General features: G+C 42.5%; 1 long non-coding RNA gene across 1 annotated transcript; it reads right to left on the bottom strand.

Moving 5' to 3' along the window:
* Nucleotides 1–871: 871 nt before the first annotated feature.
* LOC140219318 (uncharacterized) lies at nt 872–4,970 on the bottom strand. Its single transcript, XR_011895508.1, has 2 exons — nt 4,908–4,970; nt 872–2,267 (listed from the first exon to the last, which is right to left on the bottom strand). It is a non-coding gene; the product is annotated as an uncharacterized lncRNA (long non-coding RNA).
* Between the last annotated feature and the right edge of the window lie 7,320 nt (nt 4,971–12,290).

Below are 12,290 nucleotides of genomic sequence, written 5' to 3'. Positions count from 1 at the left end.
TGCATACAAGTTTCAATTTCTATGCCATAAACATACAAGTACTTCACGAAAATATAGTTAACTGCGAGCTCCTAAAAATTATTACCGAAGGCAGAAATTGGATCTGGTCGCTTCACCACAGTAGAAGTAGTATCATGAATGAATATATGTCCCAGAATCTCGTCGAAAAATTCAATTGTACATTGGCATGCTGGTGGGTCGTCCAGGAATGTTTCAAATATTACCTACGTCTGCGATATAATTGAGCGAATAATATATAGCGAATAATAGCGAATAAATGCCTGTTAGTCGAACTTCAAACACAACGGCACCTATAACGCAGAGCTTCTGTCAATAAATACCTTCGTAGTTTTCTTGCTTATCTACGAATTTTTCATCATCCCACTCATGAATCGCGTGCTCTTAGGTATTTCTCTCGTTTTTTTTTTCTTATGGAAGAGACCGTTCATATTGACGGCAGTTTACATTTAACGTAATATATAGGTATAGGGCCAGTGTTTTTCAGTCTTATGATTAATATTCTCGGAAAGGTAATTAAAAGAACTTGAACAAATTTTCGCATGAACAGCAACTCAATGGCTCAGCAAACTAACGTAGCTCACGCCAAGCAGCAGAAATCAAACGCGCTCTGCATGTATCAATTGATGAATGCAGATCAAGCAAGCCTAGATATGCGAAGTCTCCTTTCTATCACACTACCCACGTTTTCCCTTTGTTATTATTGGTTATGATTTACATTCGGCCTTCCTCGCAGACCTGTTACGTGTTATGCGAAATATAATTTAATGGTGATACCCAAGTGTTACTTTGAGTGCAAGAAAGCACTATGGCATTATTGTTTCCTGAATAAATTACTATGTGCGCAATGTAATAGCAATGATAATTTATATTTATTGGCCTATTATCATAGAATTCAAAACAAAAGGTACTGCTCCCAGCTTGCAACCACTTTTCCATTGGTATTTGGAAACATACACCAAGGCAGTTGCTTTCTTGAGTTTGCCACAGGTTACAGAGCATTTGAACAACCAAATCTTCATTTTTGTCCTTCTCAATCTCCGTGGAGAATTAGGGAAACCAATGTATACGCATTCCATATGAAACTGCCGTAAAGCATTCTGAAATTATTTTGATGATGGGGCTGGTTGGTTTGCAACTGCAGCAAAAAAAAAAAAAAAACTTGCAGCCGTGGCATCATATGGCGAGTTTGGTTGTGATCTATGCGTTGCGATGAAATAAAAAAAATGTCATGTATAAGAAAGAATGCAAAACAGCGTTTAAGCCCAATATTTTTAATATGATCTGCCCTCTCCCACATTAGGGCACATTAAGCTTCTACATCATCTACAGGCCACATTTCTGTTAGAACACGTCATGCGCAGCCAGATTATGCTTCTTTATCTCGTTAACCAGTGCGAGAGTCCACTGTACTCATTCTATGCTCCTGAAACACAAAAAGGATTTATCCTGGGCACGTCCTCACACTAAGTTCCTGAAGCATGCGATTTTAATCACAGCCCTGAAGAATGCCATCGCGAGGCCATATGATACAAAATTGAAACAAGCTTTGACACAGATTTCACGGTTGGCGATATCCTGCACTGAAAAATAATTTATACCCCTAAGGGTATTTCAAGTTTCTATAGCTAACACCCTCGAAAAAGCTGGCTTTTATAGGGAAGTACACCCTTATGATGGTTGTTCTGTATTTCAATAACACCCTATTCCTTGAGGGCTTTTTGACCAATATATTACCCTTTGACCCATAGGGTGTAAGGTTGTTATGAGCAATATGAGCCCTTGCCATAGGGGTGTTGAAGTACGGTATGCTGTAGTGGGTACATATCCACTTCATTGTATGTTTCATAAGCCTACAGTCAGGCTAGCACACAGAAACGTTATGTATGGTGTGCATACAATGGGTAATGTTTTTCCAAATGCACGGCATAACAACTTTGAGAAAAAAACATGTAATCACATGTGAGTATTCTGCCTGAAATGGTCCTTTACCACATACAGAAAGAGCGATTGCATTGAGCGTCATTTAATCTAGCCTCCTGCACAATATTCTGAGCTTGCACTAAGCCTTGTATGCGGTGACAAGTCTTGTGGGCATGCTACATTGAAGAACAGTCTCATTCAAACAAATGTCCCACGGCAGAGGCAAGGCTGGTGATGCCTTTGTGTTGCTTCATAGTCCAAAGGCGAGCCATCATAGATGAAACCATTTCTTCATTGATCGCTGTGGCGACATGCATCTTTTATATCTGCAAAACAATTTGCTGCAATTTAATGTCAGGAATAGTACATGAAACAGGGCTTCTCTGCGTCATTCACTTTAATATTTCATGATCCCATCAAGATCAGGATAAAGAACACAAGCACAGATAGTGTTTCCTTGCAAGGAATTGTTATTTGGAAAAAATAAGGCATTTAATACTGCCGCATCATAAATGTAGGGGAGACAGGCTACACAATTATAGGAGGGTGATTCAGAAAGTAACGCCTCCAAGCCCAGTGCTTTGCCAATAGTTCTACAAACATTTTGAACTCGTTATCATTAATGCACTGATGTTTAGGCTATAGAATGTCGCTTGCCTCACCTTCCTATCCCTTCTTGTTCCAGAGTAATCGAGCAATCCATGGCATCCAGTGGTGACGTCCAGTTGACACAGCTGGCTGTAATTGAATTTCTGACTGTGGAAGGTTGTGTGAATATCAGCATTCATCGTTTATGGGGATGCCTCTGTTGACGTCAGCACTGTGCAGAGGTGGACAAGGACTGAGAAAGACCAAAACCCTGCCACATCAAAGCTCCAGGATCAGCACTGAAGTGGACGGCCCACAACGGCTTCTGATGACGATCATTAACATCAGGCGGATGAGTTGACTTGGGGCAATGCAGGATCAAGAAACACCCGATTGCAACAACACTCACCATTTCCATTGGTTCAGTGAACCACATTATTTAGGACCTCCTGGGTTACAAGAAGATTTGAACTTGTTGACTATGCTTCTTCGACTTTTTTCATATCAGTCGTCAGTTGCCATGGTACCCAACAAGCGCAAGTCTTCCTGTAAAGTAGAAGGTCTTTAATGATGTGGTTCACTGAACCAATGGAAATGGCGAATGTTGTTGCCATCTCATGTTGCTTCATCCGGCGATTGCCTCGAATCAACTCGTCCCCCTGATGTTGATGATCCTTATCACAGGCCGTTGTCGGCCGTCCAGTCCGGTGCTGGTCCTGGACATTTTATGCGGCAGGATTTTGATCTTTCACATTCCTTGCCCACCTCGGCACAGTGCTGAGTTCAACACAGGCATCCCCGTAAACTTCTGTCAGACGGCAATGAATGTCGATGGGCGCACAACCTTCCGCAGCGAGAAATTCAATTACATCGCGTTGTTTCAACTGGACGTCAACACTTTATGCCATGAATTGCTCAATTACTTTGGAACGCGAAGAGATAGAAAGGTGGTTCAGGCGACATTATATATCTCAAACAACAGTGTATTATTGATAAAGAGTTCAAAATGGTTGCTGTACTATAAGTAGTAAGCCTGGAGGCATTACTTTCTTAATCACCCTCGTATTACAGCAACAACACTGGACACTGGTTTGTGACATCTGATCGAAAAGTACAATTTAGAATGTGCAAATAAAAATGCTCGTCTTGAGCACTATCAATTCCTCACAAATATATCAATCCTTCCTTAACCAATAATGTTACAATGAGAAACTACGTCATGTCACTGCAACTTATTGCTACACGCAAGTTTTATTTAAAATAAGGTGCGGCCATATGCTTCGCTATGCATTGCCGGGTAACCATGAAGAGGTATATTGACATTAGTGCCTTGTTCCCAAAACCAATTGTTTAAATGCCAACCATTATCTCACAGGAAGTAGCGGCCACAAGGCACAAAACAAATTCAGGGGTTTACGGGTCAAAATAATTGCCTTCCATGCATCGGTTAGTATAACACATGGCATTGTTGTTTTGCCTGCCTCCTGTGGAATTTTCATTGTCAATAGGAGTAGAAATCAATTTACATTTTCACAGCAGCTTGCTCCTTTAACAACAAGGAGCACAAATGATGATGTTCTTCACATTTCCCAGGCAAACAATGCAAGCAAAGAAATCTAATGTACTGAAGGGTCTGGAATAAAAAAATGTCTCGCTAAAAATTTGAGTCACAAGTCCTAAGCTGTAAACCTTACAGTTAGGATAAAAGCGGTGGTCACTGTGTGCTACTATTCATTCTAGAAAAGCCATACAGAACAAGAGACAAAGACGAAATAGGATGACACCACATGCCTTGCCTTTGTCCTTGTCCTTCGCCTTGTCCTTTGTTCTTTGTGCATTTTCTAAACTGGTCTGATGTGAACTTGCCCAGTTAGCTACCACTCCCAGCCATATGCTAGTGTTTTCGGGAAAGTATTACAAGCAATAGATATGTCTGAAATACTGCCCAAATGAAGACAAAATATTACAACTACCTGGTGATGGCTGCTTTGCATGATTTCAAGGAATACAGCTGCAAACCCATAACTGAAGCCTTAGTTTTAAAAAAAAAAGACATTATTAAACAGGCTGACTGCAAAGTCGGATTAAAGGAACAATGTGTTAGTAAAAACTGGACTGCACTCTCTGAAAACAAAAGCCCCTTCATACAGGTGCTACATTGTCCTCGGGAACTAGGCCAAATAAATTAGGCGTTTCTGTCACAGTCACGGCAGTCTCTCCCTACCATCGTTGCCATGTGATATATGAAAGCACACGATACACTCGGTTTCCCAAAAAAAGATTATCTGAATTAAGTGCAATGTGGTGTCTTCTATAAACTAATGTCTAAGTGAGCACTTGAGAAATATGAATGAAAAATATGCCATACGACCACTCACAAACAGCCTGACTTGTAGACAGCAGTTTTCTGCATCCAGCAGGAAGTTTTGACATTTTCCTGAAACAGAGATACACTCATATTCACAATAAGGACGAACAAGTTATTCACAGTTCCTTAAAGAGCCCCTCACGACGTCTGGTCATATTGAGCTGACAAGCGCAGAGCATACGCTGCGTGATAACGATCTTGTCTGCAAAGTATTACATCGCTACGCACTGCGGAACGACCTCAAATTTCAAACTGAACGCCGTTTTCCATTCCCCTCACGGCCGCCACGCTTCAAGCCGGAGTATGACACACACGTGCTAGAGCATCTACGTACACGTGTTTGCACTGTAACATCGCACGTGGTGACACGTGACTTCGAGAATTATTCAAGGCAACACCTGTTGTTTGCGTTATATGTTGCTTGAATAGACGAAGTAATGATTAGTCAAATATTAAAACCCACAAGCCGAATGTCTGCATGCTTTTGTTTTACTTTGCAACGCAGCAAGAGAGATGTACTTCCGGTTCGTCTGCTTGTTTTCATCTCGTGCAGTCGCGCGCGAAGACTAAAACTATGTCATTTTCTACCCTGTTCCAGAGCGGGATCATGCACTGTGATCCGCTTGTGTGTGCCTCAGTATTCGTGTAGCACTGACTTAAATGGCTAATCAGGTGTCCTCGTGCTCACCGCGTAAAATGGTGCGCTGCGCGTAACATGCATAAAAGGTACGCACACAGCAACTAAGTGAGCACTCACTATGGCACAAAGAAATAGCAACACAACACTGCAACGTTCTGAGCACATATATTTAAAAAAAATATTGTGCAAATTTCACGCACTGTGGAAATCCTTGTTATGCAAAGCATTTTCCAGGTAGCTGGCTATCCAGTATTGTTCGGGGTTCCATAAAAGGTTACGAGGCGGACCAATCTGGCGACGATTGTTTTCCAGAATAACCAATATATAAATGAGCACTTCAAAGACCATCTGTGGTCATTATCGACAAGAACTACCCCCTAACTTCCTCCCCATAGTAAAGAAGTGTACCTGAAAAGCGGTTTTCTAGGAAACTAACACAATAAAAACAAGCCGAGGCACTAATGTCTATGAAATGCAAGAAACTACACAAGATAGGGCTCAGACTGTCATTGCTACGTTTGTTGCCTTCTGCCTTAGTGATATTAGGCTTGTATACTCATCTCACGGGTGTGCTCTCCATCACTTCGTTGTCATGGTGGTTGCTCTGCAAATGCTTATGAAACATGGTTCTTTAAAATATTCTACACAATTATTTGTGTAACATATTCAACTAACATTTAAAAATGTTAGTCGAGAGCGTTACTTTTTTTCTTTTTCTGTTCTCTTTGTGCTAAGCATCATTAAGCTGACTTTTATTTTGTTCTTGATCTCTCATCTAAACAGTGATTCGTAACAACCTCTCTGTCACAACTATTCAGCCACTCTACTATAAAGAAGCCCTACCTACACCTTCTGACATCTTCTTGGACATCTCCACTAAGCAAGCACATACTCTTGCTAGTATTTTTATTACAGAGGTTTTCACTAAAGATCTTCCAAGCGGGAGCTCTGTAGCATCTCATCATTTAGATTATTTTAACAGGAACACAGGGAACGCATGCTTAACAGAAGTTTCGCTATTTTAATCAAATTTTTTAAAATTTCATGTGACATATGGCATACTTCTTGTCCTTGAGCTAGATTATTTTAAGAGGCAGACATTACTAGTATGAGACATTGAAACACATGTTCAACTGATTAACAAAGATTCACCAATTAACTTCGTAATTATATTAGTGCACATATTGCAATTTATTCATTGTAGCGTGAGCACGGAAGACGTATGCACTTGAACTTCCAGGATGACACCAGTTAAGAAATATTCCCCAAAGTATAGCACAATAAACATGGGTGTTCCAGGTACTTTTGTGCATCAGTGCATAAAAGGGCATGTTGTTAAAAAAAAAGTATGTGGTACAGCAGTGCATTTTTACGGCAACTTTGATGGTGCATGTCTCCAAACAGGCGGCGGCGTTCCGACCTGCGACGCTCCAGAGGGTGCTAAGAATCCCTGGTTCCGGACAGGCCGCCATTGGAATCTGAACCTGGCAACGTTGAACGCTAGAACGTTGTCTAGTGAGGCGAGTCTAGCAGTGTTATTTTAGGAATTAGAGGGCAGTAAATGGGATATAGGAGGATATAGGAAATGGGATATAGGAAAAAAAGAAACTGGGAATTGGCAAGAATCGAATGTATGCGTTAAGAGACAAAGTCAGCAATATCATTACTAATATGGATGAGATCGTTCAAGTGCCTGAGGAGTTCTATAGAGATTTATACAGTACCAGTGGCACCCACGACGATAATGGAAGAGAGAATAGTCTAGAGGAATTCGAAATCCCACAGGTAACACCGGAAGAAGTAAAGAAAGCCTTGCGAGCTATGCAAAGGGGGAAGGCAGCTGGGGAGGATCAGGTAACAGCAGATTTGTTGAAGGATGGTGGGCAGATTGTTCTAGAGAAACTGGCCAACCTGTATACGCAATGCCTCATCACTTCGACCGTACCGGAATCTTGGAAAAACGCTAACATAATCCTAATCCATAAGAAAGGAGACGCCAAAGACTTGAAAAATTATAGACCGATCAGTGTACTGTCCGTTGCCTACAAACTATTTACTAAGCTAATTGCAAATAGAATCAGGAACACCTTAGACTTGCGTCAACCAAAGGACCAGGCAAGATTCCGTAAAGGCTACTCAACAATAGACCATATGCACACTATCAATCAGGTGATAGAAAAATGTGCGGAATATAACCAACCTTTATATATAGCTTTCGTTGATTACGAGAAAGCGTTTGATTCAGTCGAAACCTCAGCAGTCATGGAGGCATTGCGGAATCAGGGTGTAGACGAGCCGTATGTAAATATACTGAAAGATATCTATAGCGGCTCCACAGCCACCGTAGTCCTCCATAAAGAAAGCAACAAAATCCCAATAAAGAAAGGCGTCAGGCAGGGAGATACAATCTCTCAGATGCTATTCACAGCGTGTTTACAGGAGGTATTCGGAGACCTGGATTGGGAAGAATTGGGGATAAGAGTTAATCGAGAATACCTTAGTAACTTGCGATTCGCTGATGATATTGCCTTGCTTAGTAACTCAGGGGACCAACTGCAATGCATGCTCACTGACCTGGAGAGGCAAAGCCGAAGGGTGGGTCTAAAAATTAATCTGCAGAAAACTAAAGTATAACAGTCTCGGAAGAGAACAGCGATTTGTAATAGGTAGCGAGGCACTGGAAGTGGTAAGGGAATACATCTACTTAGGGCAGGTAGTGACGGCGGATCCGGATCATGAAACGGAAATAATCAGAAGAATAAGAATGGGCTGGGGTGCGTTTGGCAGGCATTCTCAGATCATGAACAGCAGGTTGCCATTACCCCTCAAGAGAAAAGTTTATAACAGCTGTGTCTTACCAGCACTCACGTACGGGGCAGAAACCTGGAGGCTTACGAAAAGGGTTCTACTTAAATTGAGGACGACGCAACGAGCTATGGAAAGAAGAATGATAGGTGTAAAGTTTAGGGTTTAAGAAAAGAGCAGATTGGGTGAGGGAACAAACGCGAGTTAATGATATCTTAGTTGAAATCAAGAAAAAGAAATGGGCATGGGCAGGACACGTAATGAGGAGGGAAGATAACCGATGGTCATTAAGAGTTACGGAATGGATTCCAAGGGAAGGAAAGCGTAGCAGAGGGCGGCAGAAAGTTAGGTGGGCGGATGAGATTAAGAAGTTTGCAGGGACAACATGGCCACAATTAGTACATAACCGGGGTAGTTGGAGAAGTATGGGAGAGGCCTTTGCCCTGCAGTGGGCATAACCAGGCTGATGATGATGATGATGATGATGATGATGAAATGGGATATAATACGCCTCAGTGAGGTTAGGACATATGAAGCCTACAGTGCTAAAAAGCGGACAAGTCCTGTGCTAGCAGGGCTTAGCGGAGAGACGAGAACTAGGAGTTGGATTCCTGATTAATAAGAACATACTTGGTAACATACAGGGACTCTATAGCATTAATGAGAGGGTGGCAAGTCTTGTGAAATTTAATAAGAGGTACAAACTGAAGGTCGTGCAGGTGTAAACCCCTACATCCAGTCATGATGACCAATAAGTCGAAAGCTTCTATGAAGACGTCGAAACGGCGATGGGTAAAGTCAAAACAACATACACTGTACCGATGGGCGACTTCAATGCCAAGGTAGGCAAGAAGCAGGCTGGAGACGAGGCAGTGGGGGAATATGGCATAGGGAGTAGGAATAGCAGGGGAGAGTTATTAGTAGACTTTGCAGAACAGAATAATATGCGGATAATGAATGCCTCCTTCCGCAAGCGGGATAGCCGAAAGTGGACGTGGAGGAGCCCGAATGGCGAGACTAAAATGAAATAGACTTTATACTCCGCGCTAGCCCTGGCATCATACAAGATATGGACGTGCTCAACAAAGTGCGCTGCAGTGACCATAGGATGGTAAGAACTCGAATTAGCCTAGACTTGAGGAGGGAACGGAAGAAACTGGTACATAAGAAGCCGATCAATGAGTTAACGGTAAGAAGGAAAATAGAAGAATTGCGGATCAAGCTACAGAACAGGTATACGGCTTTAACTCAGGAAGAGGACTTTGGTGTTGGAGATATGAACGACAATCTTATGGCCATCATTAAGGAGTGTGCAATAGAAGTCGGTGGTAACTCCGTTAGACAGGATGCCAGTAAGCTAACGCAGGAGACGACAGATCTGATCAAGACACACCAATGTATGAAAGCCTCTAACCCTACAGCTAGAATAGAACTGGCAGAACTTTCGAAGTTAATCAACAAGCGTAAGACAGCTGAGATAAGGAAGTCTAATATGGATAGAATTGAACATGCTCTCAGGAACAGAGGAAGTCTACAAGCAGTGAAAAAGAAACTAGGAATACGCAAGAATCAGATGTATGGGTTAAGAGACAAAGCCGGCAATGACATTACTAATATGGATGAGATAGTTCAAGTGGCTGAGGAGTTCTATAGAGATTTATACTGTACCAGTGGCACCCACGACGATAATGGAAGAGAGAATACTCTAGGGGAATTGGAAATCCCACAACGTCGTAAGAAGAAGAGAAAGCCTTAGGAGCTATGCAAAGATGAAGGCAGCTGGGCAGGATCAGGTAACAGCAGATTTGTTAAAGGATGGTGGGAAGATTGTTCTAGAAAAACTGGCTACCCTGTATACGCAATGCCTTATGACTTCGAGCGTACCGGAATCTTGGAAGAAGGCTAACATAATCCTAATCCATAAGAAAGGGGACGCCTTGAAAAATTATAGACCGATCAGCTTACTGTCTGTTGCCTACAAAGTATTTACTAAGGTAATCGCAAATCGAATCAGGAACACCTTAGACTCCTGTCAACGAAAGGACCAGGCTGGGCCGCTATTTTATAGCGGCCCATCCACCACACACGGCTGCCTGATCCCGTTGATAATGTGGGCAGACCGTCGCTCTGACGACTGGCCAAGCGCGAAAAGCCTGAAAAAGCATAGAATCGGAAAAGACATCCCTACAAAATACTCACCCTAAATTCCGTAAAGGCTACTCAACAGTAGATCATATTCACACTATCAATCAGGTGATAGAGAAATGTGCGGAATATAACCAACCCTTATATATAGCTTTCATTGATTACGAGAAAGCGTTTAATTCAGTCGAAACCTCAGCAGTCAGGCAGGCATTACGGAATCAGGGTGTGGACGAGCCGTATGTAAAAATACTGAAAGATATCTATAGCGGCTCCACAGCCACCGTAGTCCTCGATAAAGAAAGCAACAAAATCCCAATAAAGAAAGGCGTCAGGCAGGGAGATGCGATCTCTCCAATGCTATTAACAGCGTGTTTACAGAAGGTATTCAGAGACCTGGATTGGGAAGAATTGGGGATAAGAGTTAATGGAGAATACCTTAGTAACTTGAGATTCGCTGATGATATTGCCTTGCTTAGTAACTCAGGGCACCAATTGCAATGCATGCTCACTGACCTGGAGAGGCAAAGCAGAAGAGCGGGTCTAAAAATTAATCTGCAGAAAACTAAAGTAATGTTTAACAGTCTCAGAAGACAACATCAATTTACAATAGGTAGCGAGACACTGGAAGTGGTAAGGGAATACATCTACTTAGGGCAAGTAGTGACGGCGGATTCGGATCATGAGACGGAAATAATCAGAAGAATAAGAATCGGCTGGGGTGCGTTTGGAAGGAATTCTTAGGTCATGAACAGCAGGTTGCCATTATCCCTCAAGAGAAAAGTGTATAATAGCTGTGTCTTACTAGTACTCACCTACGGGGCAGAAACCTGGAGGCTTACGAAAAGGTTCTACTTAAATTGAGGACGACGCAACGAGCTATGCAAAGAAGAAGGATTGGTGTAACGTTAAGGGATAAGAAAAGAGCAGATTGGGTGAGGGAGCAAACGCGAGTGAATGACATCTTAGTTGAAATCAAGAAAAGGAAATGGGCATGGGCAGGACATGTAATGAGGAGGGAAGATAACCGATGGTCATTAAGGGTTACGGACTGGATTGCAAGGGAAGGGAAGCGTAGCAGAAGGCGGCAGAAAGTTAGGTGGGCGGATGAGATTAAGAAGTTTGCAGGGACGACATGGCCACAATTAGTACATGACCGGGGTTGTTGGAGAAGTATGGGAGAGGCCTTAGCCCTGCAGTGGGCGTAACCAGGCTGACGATAATGATGATTTAAAATGACTCATCAAAACAGACAGTGAAACGGAGGATGACCATGTTCAGGAGTTTGGTCGGCATTGAAAGTCCGACATGCCTAGGGGGTAAAGGGTTGGGGTAGGGGAGGGCCCGATGCTGCATCCGGCACTGGTTTGTAGTGCCGTGGGGCACGCTGTCTCTTCGTACAGCTGGATGTACAGCTGAATAAAAACAACCTTGCACCCTCCCCCAATTATGCTAGTCAGTGCACCCTTTTGGTGTAAGGGTGTTGTGACATCTGGAACTGCCCTATGCTTCTGAAAAAGTTATGATGACGGGATGTTTCTTGAATGAAAACACGCTTCAAGCGTGTTATGATTCGCAGTTCTCACCGTCAAGGGTGTATAATCATTTTACTGTGTGGTTTCACAACCACATTTGTTAATCTGTTTTACATGTGTAAAATTAGGCGCTGTGTTCCGTTATATATGAAATTATTTTTGTAGCCGTAAAGTTACGTTAGTGTGTTTCTCAATATTTCGCCATAATGAACATGCTCACCATTGCATTAGATTATGCTGTTTTTACCTGCCGTGGTTGCTCAGTGGCTGT

The sequence above is a fragment of the Dermacentor andersoni genome, chromosome 7, assembly GCF_023375885.2.
Source record: "Dermacentor andersoni chromosome 7, qqDerAnde1_hic_scaffold, whole genome shotgun sequence".
Classification (NCBI taxonomy): Eukaryota; Metazoa; Arthropoda; class Arachnida; order Ixodida; family Ixodidae; genus Dermacentor; species Dermacentor andersoni.
The sequence above is the reverse complement of the archived record's forward strand: the minus strand, read 5'-3'. Positions and strand labels throughout refer to the sequence as shown.